Genomic DNA, 8,899 nt, shown 5'->3' on the forward strand with positions numbered 1-8,899 from the left:
GAACACAGTGCTGTGGTCTCCCGCCTGGTAGATATATTGACCGGTCCACCTATTTTAGCCTACCCAGACTTTAATCTGCCCTTTGTGTTAAATACGGACGCATCCAATGAAGGTCTGGGGACTGGGCTTTATCAGCAACAGGGAGATAAACTTCGCGTTGTTGCTTATGGATCCAGAACACTCTCACCTTCAGAGAAAAATTGTCATCTCCATTCTGGAAAGCTTGAGTTTCTGGCGTTGAAGTGGGCAATCTGCGACAAATTTCGAGATTATCTCTACTATGCACCCACATTCACTGTGTACACGGACAATAACCCTCTCGCGTACGTTCTAAGCACGGCCAAACTCAATGCTGCCGGACATCGCTGGGTGGGTGAATTGGCGGATTTCCACTTCACAATAAAGTACAGGCAAGGCAAGGCGAATGCTGATGCCGACACACTGTCGCGTTATCCAGTTAAGCTGGAGGGACACATAGAGGAGTACACTGAAACTTTGCCCCCAGACGTGGTTTCCACCATATGGCAGGAGGACAAGGCTGTGGCTGAGGAGGATGTGCCATGGATGGCGGCGTTGCAACTCACCTCTGATGGTGAGGATTTTCTTCCGGTGACAGTCCCCGTTATCACTCCAGATGATATCAGAGCTGCTCAGGAAGAGGATGCGTCAATCTCTGAGGTAATGACACTGAAGAGGAGGGGATGGAACCCCAATGACAAAGATAAAAGACACATGGGACCAGAGGCAAGGAGACTAGTACACGAATGGAATAGACTGAAACTGGACAAGGGGATTTTATACAGACAGGCGGGGAAATGGAAACAGCTCGTTCTCCCTAGTAAGCTGAAGTCGATGGTGCTTAAACACCTGCATGATGACATGGGTCATGTTGGAGCTGACAAGGTGATCAACCTTGCAAGGCAGAGGTTCTATTGGCCATTCATGCAGCACGAAATAGAAAACTACGTCATTCGCCAGTGTTCCTGCATTAAACAGAAACGCCCCACCATTCCGGAAAAAGCACCCATGGGCAACATCACTACTAGTGCCCCATTTGAGCTCATTTCGATTGATTATCTCCATCTGGAGCCAAGTAAAGGAGGCTATGAGTATATTCTAGTCCTGGTAGACGACTTTACTCGTTTTGCACAAGCCTACCCGACTAAGAGTAAGTCAGGCAAGGTTGCTGCTGAGAAAATCTTTAGTGATTTTATTCCACGGTTCGCTTATCCAGAGAGACTACATCATGATCAAGGTCGAGAGTTTGAAAACAGTCTATTCCAGCGGCTTCAACAGTTGTCTGGCATTGCACATTCCCGAACCACCCCATACCATCCGCAGAGCAACCCTGTAGAACGTCTGAATAGAACATTGTTACAGATGCTACGCACTCTCCAAGAAGAAAGGAAAGCTGAGTGGAAAGACTATTTGCCTCATGTAGTTCATGCGTACAACTGTACAAGACATGAGTCCACTGGCTATTCACCGTTCTTCCTCCTCTATGGAAGGTCTCCCCGGTTGCCCATTGACTTAGTTTTTGGTCTGACAGCGGACGAAGAAGTAAAAAGCCGACAGGAATATGCACGTAAGTGGGCCTGTCGAATGCAAGATGCTTACAGAATTGCCTCCGAGAACAGTCAAAGGAGCGCTGAAAAAAAGGAAGAAATACTATGACCGTGGTGTTAAAGGCATTGCACTCCAGCCAGGGGATCGTGTACTTGTCAGGAACCTATCTGAGAGGGGTGGACCTGGCAAGCTCCGGGCTTACTGGGAGGAAAAAGTCCACCGTCACTGAAAGAGTGGGAGATGGACCAGTGTACAAGGTTCAGGCAGAAAACGGAGACAAAACTACCCGTGTCTTGCACCGTAATCTCCTAATGTCTGTCAATGATTTGCCAGTTGAACAGCCAAATAAACAGGAAAAATAGCTAGACAGACAGGCAAAGAAGCAGAAAAAAAACAGATAGACAGACAGGCTTATAGCAGGGAAGCAGTTGGGCAGGAGTCTGGATATTCAGATGAAGAGGAGGGATGTTCATACAATCTCCGACGGTTACCTGTGTATACAAGGAGGACAGGCAGTCATCAGGTGTCTCAACCTGAACCGCACAATTTAAGAGCTGTGGCATCAGAATTCCACGCCCAGGCACAAACTACGGAACCAGAGGATGGGCAGCAGCTAGAGGAAGCGTTTCCACTGGTCGTACCAGCATCATTACCAAAACCAACACCAGCTGACAGCCTGCCTGCTGAGGGAAGCCCGGAACAACTTGTAATGGATGATAATGAGGGTGATGCGGGAAGCCCGGAACAACTTGTAATGGATGATAATGAGGGTGATGCAGGAGCGCCGGCGGAGTTGGTGGAATCGGACACCGCGTCACAAAGTGGAATGGAATCGCTGCCACGAAGGTCTACTCGTACTCTAAGACCCAGAGAGAGATATACATATGAACACTTGGGTCATCCATCATACCAGGCTTGGAGACCTGGGGTAAATGTGTTGTATACTTGCATGCCTTACCCCACGACTCATTATCTAGTGCGACCTGAACACTATTGCTACTCTACCCCGACGGTATGGACTTGAATGTAGTTGCAGTAGAAGGTGATTGACACCACCCGAAGGAGACCAGACAGATGACTGTGCTTCTACTGGTACTTGACTACTTGTTGGTATAGTCAAGATGTCGGGGGACACCTTTTAAAACAGGGAAGAGTGTAGGGGGTTAGAAACGACCTCTGTTATTGTATGTTAGTCGATTAGACTACCAAGTCAGGAGAGGGCGCTACGCGCCTGTGAATGGAACAGAGGAAGACGATGTAGGCTCAGCTCACGCATGCGCAGTTAGTCATAAATGCCGCTGTGTGAAGCTGATTAACACGGTTGTCTCGTGTCGTATTTTCCTCGTCGTTCACAGGTATTCAAAATAATAAGTGTTAGACATCCTCAAGATGTTAAAGTAATTGGGGACTTGTTGGGCGATGCTATATATGAAACCTTGTTTGTGGCTTTGATGAATATTTTGTGGCTTTGATGAATTTGGATTTTTGGATGTCAATTGTAGTTCCCAGTACAACACACACGATTGGGCAGACGTGCATAATAAGCATGTGCGAATGTGGAGGATATACAATGTATAGATGTTGAATGTATAGATCTACACATGAATGTATTCTGATATTGAAATTGCTGAATTGATGTTTTGATGAGTGGTCATAAATGCCGTTGTGTGAAGCTGATTAACACGGTTGTCTCGTGTTGTCTTTCCTCGTCGTTTACAGTGCTACCTGCCTGTGACGCGTTTGAACCGACTCAGGTACCCCCTAGGCCTGAGGCCGGTTACACCTTAAACGCATTTTCAGAGCAAGAGAAATACGTTTTCTGAACAAAATGTTTTCTGCATTGTTTTAACATTTATGATGTATGTTTTTAGGCTGCAGAAGGCTAATTTGACATTTATACAAGTAAAAACGTGAAGATATAGCCTTCTGTTTAGCTGTGATGATCATGTGAACTTTTTATTGCTTTAAACGCATTTTCAGAGCAAGAGGAATACGTTTTCTGAACACAATTTTTTAAGCATTGTTTTAACTTTTATGATGTATCTATTTAGGCTGCAGAGGGCTAATCTGACATTTATACAAGTGAAAACATGAAGATTAAGCCTTTCTTTTAGCTCTGGGGATCATATGAACTTTTTATTGCCTTAACGCATTTTCAGAGCAAGAGAAACACGTTTTCTGAATTTAATGTTTTCTTTATGGTTTGAAGTTTTTTGATTTAATTAGTGTCTAAATAGGATGCACAGTGCTAATCTGACACTTTTACATGTGAAAACATGAAGATTAAGCCTTTTGTTTAGCTCTGGGGATCATATGAACTTTTTATTGCCTTAAACGCATTTTCAGCGCAAGAGAAACACGTTTTCTGAACAAATATTTTCTGCATTGTTTTAACTTTTATGATGTATCTATTTAGGCTGCAGAGTGCTAATTTGACCTTATACAAGTCAAAACATGAAGATTCAGCCTTTTGTTTAGCTGTGATGATCATGTGAACTTTTTATTGCCTTAAACGCATTTTCAGAGCAAGGGGAATACGTTTTCTCAACAAAATGTTTTCTGCATTGTTTTAACATTTATGATGTATGTATTTAGGCTGCAGAAGGCTAATTTGACACTTTTATGAGTCAAAACACGAAGATTCAGCCTTTTGTTTAGCTGTGAGGATCATAGAAGATTTTTATTGCCTTAAACGCATTTTCAGAGCAAGAGAAACACGTTTTCTGAACAAAATATTTTCTGCATTGTTTTATTTTTTATGATGTATCTATTTAGGCTGCAGAGGGCTAATTTGACACTTATACAAATCAAAACATGAAGATTCAGCTTTTTGTTTAGCTGTGAGGATCATATGAGCTTTTTATTGCCTTAAAAGCATTTTCAAAGCAAGAGAAACACGTTTTCTGAAGTAAATGTTTTCTTCGTGGTTTTAAATTTTATGATTAATTTTGTGTGTAATTAGGCTGCAGAGTACTAATCTGACACTTATACAAGTGAAAACATGAAGATTCAGCCTTCTGTTTAGCTTTGATGATCATGTGAACTTTTTATTGCCTTAAACGCATTTTCAGAGCAGGAGAAACACCGTTTCTGAACAAAATAGTTTCTGCATTGTTTTAAATTTTATGATGTATCTATTTAGGCAGCAGAATCTGACATTTATACAAGTGAAAACATGAAGATATAGCCTTCTGTTTAGCTGTGATGATCATGTGAACTTTTTATTGCCTTAAACGCATTTTCAGAGCAAGAGAAACGCGTTTTCTGAACAAAATGTTTTCTGCATTTTTTTAACTTTTATGATGTATCTATTTAGGCTGCAGAGGGCTAATTTGACACTTGTACAAGTCAAAACATGAAGATTCAGCCTTTTGTTTATCTGTGAGGATCATATGAGCTTTTTATTGCCTTAAACGCATTTTCACAGCAAGAGAAACACGTTTTCTGAATTTATGTTTTCTTTATGGTTTGAAGTTTTAGGATTAATTTTGTGTGTAATAAGGCTGCAGAGTACTAATCTGACACTTATACAAGTGATAACATGAAGATTCAGCCTTCTGTTTAGCTGTGATGATCATGTGAACTTTTTATTGCCTTAAACGCATTTTCAGAGCAAGAGAAACACGTTTTCTGAACAAAATGTTTTTGCATTGTTTTAACATTTATGATGTATGTATTTAGGCTGCAGAAGGCTAATTTGAGTCAAAACACGAAGATTCAGCCTTTTGTTTAGCTGTGAGGATCATATGAGATTTTTATTGCCTTAAATGTATTTTCAGAGCAAGAGAAACACGTTTTCTGAAGTAAATGTTTTCTTCGCGGTTTTATGTTTTATGATTAAATTTGTGTGTATTTAGGATGCAGAGTGCTAATCTGACACTTATACAACTGAAAACATGAAGATTCAGCCTTCTGTAGCGGTGATGATCATGTGAACTTTTTATTGCACTAAACGCATTTTCAGAGCAAGAGAAACACGTTTTCTGAACAAAATGTTTTCTGCATTGTTTTAACTTTTATCATGTATCTATTCAGGCTGCAGAGGGCTAATTTGACACTTATACAAGTCAAAAGACGAAGATTCAGCCTTTTGTTTAGCTGTGAGGATCATATGAGCTTTTTATTGCCTTAAACGCATTTTCACAGCAAGAAAAACACGTTTTCTGAATTTAATGTTTTCTTTATGGTTTGAAGTTTTTTGATTTAATTAGTGTCTAAATAGGATGCACAGTGCTAATCTGACACTTTTACATGTGAATACATGAAGATTAAACCTTTTGTTTAGCTCTGGGGATCATATGAACTTTTTATTGCCTTAAACGCAATTTCAGCGAAGAGAAACACGTTTTCTGAACAAAATATTTTCTGCATTGTTTTAACTTTTATGATGTATCTATTTAGGATGCAGAGTGATACTTTGACACTTATACAAGTCAAAACATGAAGTTCAGCCTTTTGTTTAACTGTGAGGATCATACGAGCTTTTTATTGCCTTAAACGCATTTTCAGAGCAAGAGAATCACGTTTTCTGAATTTAATGTTTTCTTCATGGTTTGAAGTTTTATGATGAAGTTAGTCTCTATTTAGGCTGCAGAGTGCTAATCTGACACTTATACAAGTAAAAACATGAAGATATAGCCTTTTGTTTAGCTGTGATAATCATGTGAACTTTTTATTGCCTTAAACACATTTTCAGAGCAAGGGAAACACGTTTTCTGAACACAATTTTTTTCAGCATTGTTTTAACTTTTATGACTTTTATTTAGGCCGCAGAGGGCTAATCTGACACTTATACAAGTGAAAACATGAAGATTAAGCCTTTTGTTTAGCTCTGGGCATCATATGAACTTTTTATTGCCTTAAACGCATTTTCAGAGCAAGAGAAACACGTTTTCTGAAGTAAATGTTTTCTTCATGGTTTTAAGTTTTTGTATTAAATTTGTGTGTACTTAGGATACAGAGTGCTAATCTGACACTTATACAACTGAAAACATGAAGATTCAGCCTTCTGTTTAGCGGTGATGATCATGTGAACTTTTTATTGCCTTAAACGCATTTTCAGAGCAAGAGAAACACGTTTTCTGAACAAAATGTTTTCCGCATTGTTTTAACTTTTATGGTGTATCTATTCCGGCTGCAGAGGGCTATTTTGACACTTATACAAGTCAAAACACGAAGATTAAGCCTTTTGTTTAGCTGTGAGGACCATATGAGCTTTTTATAGCCTTAAACGCATTTACACAGCAAGAGAAACACGTTTTCTGAATTTAATGTTTTCTTTATGGTTTGAAGTTTTTTGATTTAATTAGTGTCTAAATAGTATGCACAGTGTTAATCTGACACTATTACATGTGAAAACATGAAGATTAAGCCTTTTGTTTAGCTCTGGGGATCATATGAACTTTTTATTGCCTTAAACGCATTTTCAACGCAAGAAAAACACGTTTTCTGAACAAAATATTTTCTGCATTGTTTTAACTTTTATGATGTATCTATTTAGGCTGCAGAGTGCTAATTTGACACTTATACAAGTCAAAACATGAAGATTCAGCCTTTTGTTTAGCTGTGATGATCATGTGAACTTTTTATTGCCTTAAACGCATTTTCAGAGCAAGGGGAATACGTTTTCTGAACAAAATGTTTTCTGCATTGTTTTAACATTTATGATGTATGTATTAAGGCTGCAGAAGGCTAATTTGACACTTTTATGAGTCAAAAAACGAAGATTCAGCCTTTTGTTTAGCTATGAGGATCATATGAGATTTTTATTGCCTTAAACGCATTTTCAGAGCAAGAGAAACACGTTTTCTGAACAAAATATTTTCTGCATTGTTTTAATTTTTATGATGTATCTATTTAGGCTGCAGAGGGCTAATTTGACACTTGTACAAATCAAAACATGAAGATTCAGCTTTTTGTTTAGCTGTGAGGATCATATGAGCTTTTTATTGCCTTAAAAGCATTTTCAAAGCAAGAGAAACACGTTTTTTGAAGTAAATGTTTTCTTCGTGGTTTTAAATTTTATGATTAATTTTGTGTGTAATTAGGCTGCAAAGTACTAATCTGACACTTATACAAGTGAAAACATGAAGATTCAGCCTTCTGTTTAGCTTTGATGATCATGTGAACTTTTTATTGCCTTAAACGCATTTTCAGAACAGGAGAAACACCTTTTCTGAACAAAATAGTTTCTGCATTGTTTTAAATTTTATGATGTATCTATTTAGGCAGCAGAATCTGACATTTATACAAGTGAAAACATGAAGATATAGCCTTCTGTTTAGCTGTGATGATCATGTGAACTTTTTATTGCCTTAAACGCATTTTCAGAGCAAGAGAAACGCGTTTTCTGAACAAAATGTTTTCTGCATTTTTTTAACTTTTATGATGTATCTATTTAGGCTGCAGAGGGCTAATTTGACACTTGTACAAGTCAAAACATGAAGATTCAGCCTTTTGTTTATCTGTGAGGATCATATGAGCTTTTTATTGCCTTAAACGCATTTTCACAGCAAGAGAAACACGTTTTCTGAATTTATGTTTTCTTTATGGTTTGAAGTTTTATGATTAATTTTGTGTGTAATTAGGCTGCAGAGTACTAATCTGACACTTATACAAGTGAAAACATGAAGATATAGCCTTCTGTTTAGCTGTGATGATCATGTGAACTTTTTATTGCCTTAAACGCATTTTCAGAGCAAGAGAAACACGTTTTCTGAAGAAAATGTTTTTGCATTGTTTTAACATTTATGATGTATGTATTTAGGCTGCAGAAGGCTAATTTGAGTCAAAACACGAAGATATAGCCTTCTGTTTAGCTGTGATGATCATGTGAACTTTTTATTGCCTTAAACGCATTTTCAGAGCAAGAGAAACACGTTTTCTGAAGTCAATGTTTTCTTTGCGTTTTTATGTTTTATGATTAAATTTGTGTGTATTTAGGATGCAGAGTGCTAATCTGACACTTATACAACTGAAAACATGAAGATTCAGCCTTCTGTAGCGGTGATGATCATGTGAACTTTTTATTGCACTAAACGCATTTTCAGAGCAAGAGAAACACGTTTTCTGAACAAAATGTTTTCTGCATTGTTTTAACTTTTATCATGTATCTATTCAGGCTGCAGAGGGCTAATTTGACACTTATACAAGTCAAAAGACGAAGATTCAGCCTTTTGTTTAGCTGTGAGGATCATATGAGCTTTTTATTGCCTTAAACGCATTTTCACAGCAAGAAAAACACGTTTTCTGAATTTAATGTTTTCTTTATGGTTTGAAGTTTTTTGATTTAATTAGTGTCTAAATAGGATGCACAATGCTAATCTGACACTTT

This window comes from Hippocampus bargibanti, linkage group LG04, assembly GCF_051943395.1.
Source record: "Hippocampus bargibanti isolate YZ-2025 linkage group LG04, ASM5194339v1, whole genome shotgun sequence".
NCBI classification, from domain to species: Eukaryota; Metazoa; Chordata; class Actinopteri; order Syngnathiformes; family Syngnathidae; genus Hippocampus; species Hippocampus bargibanti.